Source organism: Felis catus, chromosome D4, assembly GCF_018350175.1.
Source record: "Felis catus isolate Fca126 chromosome D4, F.catus_Fca126_mat1.0, whole genome shotgun sequence".
Taxonomy (NCBI): Eukaryota; Metazoa; Chordata; class Mammalia; order Carnivora; family Felidae; genus Felis; species Felis catus.
Window position 1 is genome coordinate 90,682,635 of NC_058380.1, and position 8,194 is coordinate 90,690,828.

Below are 8,194 nucleotides of genomic sequence, written 5' to 3' on the forward strand. Positions count from 1 at the left end.
GCGTCCAACTTCGGCTCACGGTTCGTGGGTTCGAGCCCCGCGTCGGGCTCTGTGCTGACGGCTCGGAGCCTGGAGCCTGCTTCGGATGCTGTGTCTCCCTCTGTCTCTGCCCCTCCGCACTAGCTCATGGTCTCTCTCTCTCTCTCAAAAATAAATAAACCTTACAAAAATAAAACAATAAATAGAAAAGCATCCAACATAAAATTGGAGGTGTTTATAGCAGCAAGTGACATGGAAATTGTAACAGTTGGCCAACGTCACGGAGAAATAGCAGTGGCAACACGGACCGCCCTGTGCTTGATGTGAGAAGGGAGACGCAAGGCGGAGAGACTGCAGCACTCACCCTGGCCGGGGCCTCGAGGAAGCGCACAAGGCATGTTTGCGGGACAAGCCGCAATACCCGTCATCCGCCAGAAACATTTTAGTGGCAGTGACAGGGCAAGCGCGACACCCACAACACCGCAGGGACTGAGGGAGGCCAGGGGGTGGGGGGGCAGTCCTGCCCCAGCGGGCGGCGGGCTGTGCCCAGGCTGCCGGGAAGCCAGGCGCCAGCCAAGGGGGTCCTGATCCGGCCTCACCTTCATGTCCTGCCCGCGGCTGCAAGCGACCTTTCAACGCTGACCAGGAACCTGAAGAGCAAGGGGTCTTGCTGGAGCCGTGTCCCCCGGCAGGCCCCCGGTCAGGCCTAACTGTGCCCGTGCCCGATGCGGGCGGCGCCGGGCCTCGGCCATGTCCCGCGACCAGACAGAGAAAGGGAGCAGCGACAGGCCATGTGCTCTGACGGCTGGGGTCAGGGTGGCACCCCTGACGGACACTAGGCCAGCCCGTCATCAGTCCCGGATGACCCGGTGACTCTAGGGCATGGTCACATACCTCAGCTTCTTCATGACGGCGGGCCAGCCCAGCCGTTGTTCGTCCCACAGGTACTCGGGGGACAGCACCTTGGTGGGCTTGTGGTCCAGCAGGTACCTGTTCAGGTGGCTCTCGTCGTGCCACACGGCCTCGATGCCGTGCGCCCGGTCGACCACCATGGCCTGGTGACAGGCCGATGTGAGCCGCAGAACCTTGCCACCGACCCCCCGAAAAAGCCTCCCGCGTAGTAAAACTCGCCCTCGTCCCTGGGGACGTGCGCCTGGGACTGCGGCCGGCGCTCGTAGGTGAAGTCCTCGCGGGCCACCCCGTAGAAGCCGGGGTGCAGGGTGCCGAAGAGCGGGGACAGGATCTCCACGCCCACGTGGTCGCGGAACCTCATGTCCACGTCCACGCACACCAGATAGGCCACCTCGTGGAGGAAGCGCCTCCGGGAATAGTTGCTGATCATCTCCATGCGGAGCATGCACACGTCCTGCCAGCGCAAGTAGCTCCGGACCTCCAGGACCACCACCTGCCTCCCTTCCCCGAGGGGCACGCGGGGCACATCCCCGGCCGGTCGGTGAACACGTAGTAGGTGACCTTGTGTCCCACCATGAAGTGCTTCTCTGCCGTCTGCAGGAACAGCTCCAGGAAGGCCACGTATCTACAGGGACAGGGGACAGGGCAGGAGGAGGGTCGCTGCCAGAGGCTGGCGGCAGGAGCCCAAAGCCGGGGGCCGCGGACCTGTGCGCATTATTGAGGAGGCAGACCCTGGGCTGCTTAAGGAACAGCCGCTGTCCTGGCCTGTCCTACGCGAGTCTGCCCGCGGCGCCTCCCTACCCTCTGCCCTGGGGGATGGGGGACCATCAGCGCCCCATCTTACAAAGGGGAGCGAGCCTGAGGCGGAGGAGGCTGGTAACCCCTGCAGCCATGAGTCAGCATGCTGGAGCCAGCAGCGCACCCCCGTGCCGAGCTCCCCTGGCAGACCCCCTCCACCCGCAGGACCCGCCCCTGGCAAATCCCCTGAAGGTTCCCACCTGCTGTGAGGGAGTCGAGACCCTTCGGGCACAGCTCTGGTCAACGTGCCCTCGCAGACTTCGGAGAAACTGCAGGGCCGCCCACCTGCACCTCTTGGCTCAGTGGTCGGTCCCTGGCCCCCCAGGACTGTGTTTGCCCCTGCAGGGCCCTCCCTTGAAGGCTACTGGGCCCTCAGTCAACGGTGGGTATTCCGAGAAGGTGTCACCCCCCCATCTCCCCCAGATCAGGACTCAGGCCCAGCATGTGGCAAGGGGAGGCTAAAGAGGGCTCCTGAAGGAAGAGGGGGCTTGCTCGGGCCCCAGCACTGAACCGAGCATGTAAGTTTCCGGGTCCAGGTCTGTATCTCCCCAACCCCAAGAGGTTGGAAGTCTTCTCCAACCGCCTCCCATGGCTGGTCCCTCTTTGAGGGGGCTCACTGCTCCCCACCCTGCACACAGCAGCTCCCCCATCATCGGGCAAGTGCGGTGAGCCCCTCGGTGACAGTTTTTTGAGCAGGCCCTAAGGCTACTTCCCGGTGCTTGGCCCAGAAACCCCTCCCACAGGGAAGGTGGGCACTCCGTTTCAATAGGGGACATGCACACACACACACACACACACACACACAAACACACACACACACCCACACACACTCACACACACACACCCCTGCCCAGCCACCAGTCAGGTCACCAGGGGCAGTCCAGACCCAGCCGATGTGATCGTGGGTTCACAGCTCGACTCGGGGAGTCTGGTTTCCTCTGAGGACATGCCCACCACATGCCCACCCCCTGGGGACTGCACTCGGAGCCCAGAGGGGACACACGCGGACAGCCAGCGCATGCGCAGCAGGCAGTGCTGCGTCAGAGCTACTGGCACTGGCCGAGGACCCTGGGCAGTGAAGCTTCTGGTTGGTGATTTCAGCCACTTGTCTCCAGCGACTGGAGTAGGATTCTGAGGCGACCCTGTGCCCTTCTTACTCCCTGCACTTGGGGCCAAGACCCGGGAAAGAGGTTGCAAAGGCCTCAGGGCCATTCTCTGAGGTCTCGGGTGAACTCTGCAGAGGGAGGAAGCCCCACCTGTCCACACGCGGGCCCAGCACCTACGAGCTTTCACTTCCTCATGGCGATCCCGAGAGAGGATCCTGTCGTCAACCCCACTTTCCAGAGGCTCAGAGAGACCACGCCACTTACCTGCGGCTGCCCAGCTCATTCAGCGGAAGTCACCTGTCCCTGGGGTCCCAGAGCCTCACTGGTCAGCTCCCTCACAGGAGCCTGGGGTCTGGCACCGAGTGCTGTGCCTGACCTGGCTGTCCCCCCTCCATGACCGTCACCCATAAGGGAGCACACAGGAGCCCAGCTCCACAGGCACTGGCTTCCTACCCGTCCAAGGAAGCACACAGCCTCCTCCCTTCTGCTACTGTGGCCGGAGGAGGGCTCCCCTGCCACCTGGATGTTGGGGTGCTCTGCTCCTTCCTTGACTCAGCAGAGGAGCAACCTGGGGTCATTGGTGGGTCTGGAGCTGCCTTCCTGGGTGACGTGCAGCCTTCGGAAAGAGAGCCAGGTGGTGTCCACTCACTAAGCCCGAGAAGACTGCTGAACACGTGGACCTTCACATTAACCCCTAGGAGGACAGGCTGGGTCCCCACCTGCCGTGTGCTGAACACACAGCCAGACCTGATGTCCTCGGTCTCTCCTGCATCCCGGTCCCCACCCTCTATCATCCCATCTACTTACTTTTTTTTTTAAATGTTTATTTATTTTTGAGACACAGAGAGAGACAGAGCATGAGCAGAGGAGGGGCAGAGAGAGAGACAGAGACACCGAATCCCGAGCAGGCTCAGCCTCTGAACTGTCGGCACAGAGCCCGATGTGGTCGGGCTTGAACTCACGGACCGCGAGATTCTGCCCTGAGCTGAGGCCGATGCTGAAAAGACTGGGCCACCCAGGCGCCCCGTCACCTACTTACTTTTTGATCGCAAACACCGTTAGTCCGGTGGTGGTGTTCCGGAGCCGGAACTGCTCATTCAGGATGTCAATGTTGAAAGTCCCTTCCCAGATGATGGGGGCCAGCCAAGGGGTGAGGACAAGGACATCTTTCCTACTGCAGCACAAGTGAGCCACCCTGTGTCAGTAGCATGACAGTGAACACACGGAGGGCCCTGGTGCATCACCACCCCCACCCGGGACCCCACCCCACCCACCCAGCCTGTACCCCATCAGGGACCCACAGGGCTGACCCTCCTTCCAGAAGGCCTTCACATGTGCAAGAAACAAATGACATGGAAATCAAAACTCAGACTCGTGCAAATCACTCACAGCCCTTAGCGAACACTGGACCCTGCTGGACCTCAGCGTGGGAGCTGGGATTTGCCGGCGAGGGGGCAGGGGCCGTCCTCCAGGAAGGAGGAGGCGCCCCTTGGGCATTCTTTGGTGGAGAGAGAAAGGACGGAGAATAATTGGTGGGCTCCAAATTCAGACTCAGAAGCTGCCGAAGCAAGTTCCCGCCGAGTTTTCAGTGAAACCGCCTTTTAGTGTGTATGGTGAGTTTGGGGAGGTGTTCAGCAAGTTAGTGACGAAGGTGTTAGCACCTTGAGCTGGGGGTAAACCATCCTGAGGTAAAACAACATGATGGGAGTGAGTCTGCAGGAAGATGGAGACCAGACATGTCCCAGTCCATGGGAGCAGGCGTCAGAGATGCGGGTCGTCCTGAGGAGGGACTCGGGCAAGTGAAACCCAAGGGAGGCAGCGGTGGTCACCTTCAGACGGACAGGTTTCTGGTCTGGGGACTGGCAGCCCAGGTGACAACGTGAGGAAGCAGAGGCCCCAGCGGATCCCCAGCGAGAAGTGTGACCGGCACCCCTCTCTGAGACAACAGAGCGCAGCCCCCATCCACGGCCGCAGGCGCGGACCCTCCCCCAGCACGGCTCATACCAGGACCAGCGAGAAACTCTGGTGCAGCGTGTGGGGTGAGGCGGGCGTGGGGTGTGTGCTCTTCCCGAACCAGCTTTCCCCGGGGCTGGGTGCTGGCCACTCAAGTCTCTTCCTCTGCATCCTGTGTCCCCACATCAGAATTTCCAAATCGCCCAGGCCCTGGAACGTGGGCCGTTTCTGAGTTTTCACTCCCAGCTTCCTCAAGGGATCAACCTTGTCCATAAATCTCTCCTTTTTCAGGACACAAGCCGTCAAGTGGAGTTTCTGGGTCAAATTTTATATCATTTGTCAGGTATAAGCCTCGGCTTTCAGCCTCCACGGTCTCCTGGGCCACTGAGAGCCTTGCTTGGGAAAACGGGGGTGCAGAGCCCCAGAGACTATGATCTCCAGGAGGGATCGGGCAGGCGAGCTCTGAGTGGAGTGACCAGGGTACCTGGGGTGACCGGCCTAGCAGGGACCGTCCTGTCCCCGGCCCCATACCGGCCCCCACGACGGTGGCGGTTGAGGAAGGCGCGGACACTCGTATGGGTAGTTCCCGCTCTGGCTCGAACGGGGGCTCTACTCCCGGAACTGGCCCCAGGGCTGAAGCTGGAGCTGGCCCCAGCTCTGCAGCTGGGGCAAGAGGCGGTGCTGGACCTGGCTCCAGCTCTAGGGAAGGTGCTAGAACCGCAGGCACCTCCAGAGAGGACCCAGACCTGCTTCTGCAGCCGGATATAGCTCTGGAGCTGAAGCTAGAGCTTCTGCTGTAGACTCTGGCTCTGGCTCCCGAGTGGGTGCTGAAGCGGCTTCAGCTTTGGCCCTGGAACTGCAGCTGGCCTTGCAGCCAGTGCGAGCGACACAGCTGGTGTCAGAGTCCCCGGGGGGATCCAATTCTGGAACCACTGCGGGAGCTGTCCATGGTGCTGGAGCTGCTTTGGTTCGGAGCTGGCTCTCCTCGCGGCTGCTATGCTGGACCCGGTGCCGGGGGCCCTGCTTGCATCGCCGGTCCTGGATGTGGCCCTCCGGCTGGTGGCGAAACCGGCGGGGTCGCTGGTCGGAGCCCCGGCATTGGCTCCACTTGCGGAACCAGTGTCCAGGCGGACGCCGTCTCCAGAGCCGGCGCTGGAGCGGACACAGGCTCCGGCACAGGAGGCGGTGATGGAGCCAGTGCCAGAGCAGGACGTCTCTGGGATGTCGGTGCCAGAGCTGGTTCTTTGCCCGGAGGTGGCATCGGCTCTGCGTCTACCACTGGTGCCCAAGGCAGCTTTCGCTTTGGAGTCAACGCAGCAGCTGGCCCTTGCGGGGGCTTCTGCTCCAGACCCCGTATGAGAACTGTTGCTGTCGCAGGCTCTGACCCTGAAGTCGGTCCTGACTCTAGTTCTGGAGCCGATGCTGGAGTCGATGCTGGAGCCGATGCTGGAGCTGGCTCTTCCTTGCAACTTGGCACTGGCTCTACATGGGGCTCGAGCAGCTTCTCACTCTAACGTGGGCACTGGAGCGACCACCGGGACTGACACAGGAGTTCGCAAGAGAGCGGCCGCCATCTCTGGAGGCAGCGCTACAGCAGGCATCGAGTCAGGGCTGGCTGGTGGGAGAACACCGACCCTGACCTTGGACCTGGCACCGGAGCTAAAGCTGGAGTGGCCTCGATCTCGGCAGTTGAGTCAGTGCCGGACCTAGAGTTGACTCGAGCTGGCAAGTGGCTTGACCTCGGGCTCTGGAGCCGGTTCTGGCTCTTGTTCTGAGCTGGTGACAGAACCAGCTGTGCCAGTGGCTCAGACGCAGAGGCCGGGGCTCAGACTGACTCTGGGTCTGGAGCTTCAACGGGAGCTGGCTGGCTCTGCAGGTCTCTCAAGCTCTTGAGCCAGTGCCGGAGCTGGCTCTAGGGCGGGATCTGGCGCTGAGGCCACTTCCGGTGCTGATGCTGGCTCTGGAGATGGTTCCAGCCCTAGAGATGCCTGTAGCTCTAGTCGTGCTGCCGGAAGCGATGAGGACTAGGTCTAGTTCACTCCTGCCTTGTCCGTTGCTCTGGAATGTACGTCGGTCCGACCCAGACTCCAGAGCTGGCTGGTGCCGGACCTGGCAAGTCGGTTGACGACAGAGCTGCCTCTGTCTCTGCAGCCGGTGATACCGCGGGTGCCTGTGCTGGTTCCAGCCCTTCCGCTGGTCCTGGAGCCGGTGCTGGAGCTGGCTGTGGTTCCCGGGCTCTCACGTGAGCTGATGTTAGAACAATGGCTCTGGACTTGACACTGGATCAGGTGAGAGAGCCGGCCCGCACTCCGTAGCTGCCGCTCTGTCTGCTGCTGGGTTTGTGCCGGAGAGGGCTCTAACTCCGGATTCGGTACCAAAGAGCTGGCCCTGAAGGCGGTGCGAGCTTTGGAGCCGGGGGTTGAGCCGGCACTGGTGCCGCAAGAGGACGAAAATTGGCCACGTGAGCGCCTTCCCACCTGCCTTTGCAAAACCAGAAAACGTTCCAGCGCCGCGCAGAGAAGCCCCAGCCTGAGGATCCACCCCAGGGCGTCTTCCTCACCTGTAGACCGTATGCGTGAACATCAAATACCTTTCTTTTCTTCCCTTCCTTGTCTTCTTATCGTGTAACATAAGATGCATTAATAACGGCTCACTTCACATCATAGGATGTAAGTCACGGGATATCAAAGACAAGCGTGGACGTCCCCTGAGAGCTCAGCATCCTCCTCGGAGAGAGAATTCGTATGGTTTGAACTGTACGTGGGACAGCTGTGCTACGTTAGGAGGGAGGATGTCTTTCTCACTGTCTTTATTTGGAGCTTAACCTGGAGAACCTCAACTACCACAGCGCTAAACTGCCTTCCCGTTCCCACTTTAAGAGTCTCTGTCACTTGCGGGCCTTAGAGACCGAGCGCCACGTAGCGTGCAAAGTGCCTCCCCGGTCCAGGCCTCGTGCTGCGTACTGGGCTCGGCGGGCACCTCCTGGGAATGCCGAGAAGTGCGTGGCTGATGCTTTCCTGCTTTCCTGGCTGAGGACACAGGTGACCCCCCAAGCCCTCTTACCTGGAAGAGGCCACAGTGTGGGCTCAACCTGCCGCTCGTGAGACCGGCCAGACACACCGTCAGCACCCAGACTCCCGGAAGAGAAAAGCGGGCCTCCCGACGCGAGGCCTCAGAAAACAAGCCAGAAATGGTCTTTTCGGAACGTGGACTTCCAGAAAGGAAGTCAGTACAGAAGATGCTGTATTCCCTCTGACATGCGTCTCGGGCGAGCAGGGGATTTTGCCTCCTGGTCATTACCCGTTAGGACACATGCTTGACATGCTCTGTTTCCTGTATAGTCGTCTCCTTTAATACTAAATATTCTCACTCTACAGTCGGGACAGAGAAGAGGAAATTATGGCATACGCATGCCAGAGGCAGCCACCACCTGGAAGATTATCATT

General features: G+C 60.9%; 1 pseudogene; it reads right to left on the reverse strand.

Moving 5' to 3' along the window:
- Nucleotides 1–830: 830 nt before the first annotated feature.
- LOC123381512 lies at nucleotides 831–5,277 on the reverse strand (annotated as a pseudogene).
- Between the last annotated feature and the right edge of the window lie 2,917 nt (nucleotides 5,278–8,194).